Source organism: Halyomorpha halys, unplaced genomic scaffold, assembly GCF_000696795.3.
Source record: "Halyomorpha halys isolate HHAL.00 unplaced genomic scaffold, Hhal_1.1 Scaffold417.1, whole genome shotgun sequence".
Lineage (NCBI taxonomy): Eukaryota > Metazoa > Arthropoda > Insecta > Hemiptera > Pentatomidae > Halyomorpha > Halyomorpha halys.
This window is the reverse complement of record NW_027111032.1, coordinates 54,102-54,577: the sequence shown is the minus strand read 5'-3', so window position 1 is coordinate 54,577 and position 476 is coordinate 54,102. Positions and strand designations below refer to the sequence as shown.

General features: G+C 29.0%; 1 protein-coding gene across 1 annotated transcript in view; it reads right to left on the bottom strand.

The window, feature by feature from the left end:
* The window catches only part of asun (integrator complex subunit 13 asun), a 15,930-nt gene that overhangs the window by 11,413 nt on the left and 4,041 nt on the right, over positions 1 to 476 (bottom strand). The window lies entirely within an intron of this gene.

Below are 476 nucleotides of genomic sequence, written 5' to 3'. Positions count from 1 at the left end.
TATATATATAAAACAATTTTGAACTAATATAATAATGCTGATTGAATCACATAATTTAACAAAATGATGTTATTATTTATTGAAATGTCTTTTCCATTGATAAATACAAATGCAATTAATTAATTGTATGCAACTGTGGGATTGCTTATTTAAAAGATATATTAAATTATAGTAGCTGGAGAAGGGGGGACGGTATCCTCTAAAGATTATAGAAAAAATGTATGAATTAAGAACTATTGTTTTAATTTTTGGCCTTAAAGCTGGAAAAGAGGTTTAAAAACATTGTAAAATAGTGAAGGTACTTTATGGCTGATATTTGAGTACTTTAGGAACAAAACAATCTTTAATGCACCGACTCAGCCTCATCTAAACTAAGCCCAAGATAGGCCCAGATAAGTGAAGATATAAACCAAATACTAAACCTATGATAGGCCCAGATAAGTGCAGATATAAACCAAATACTAAACCCAAGATAG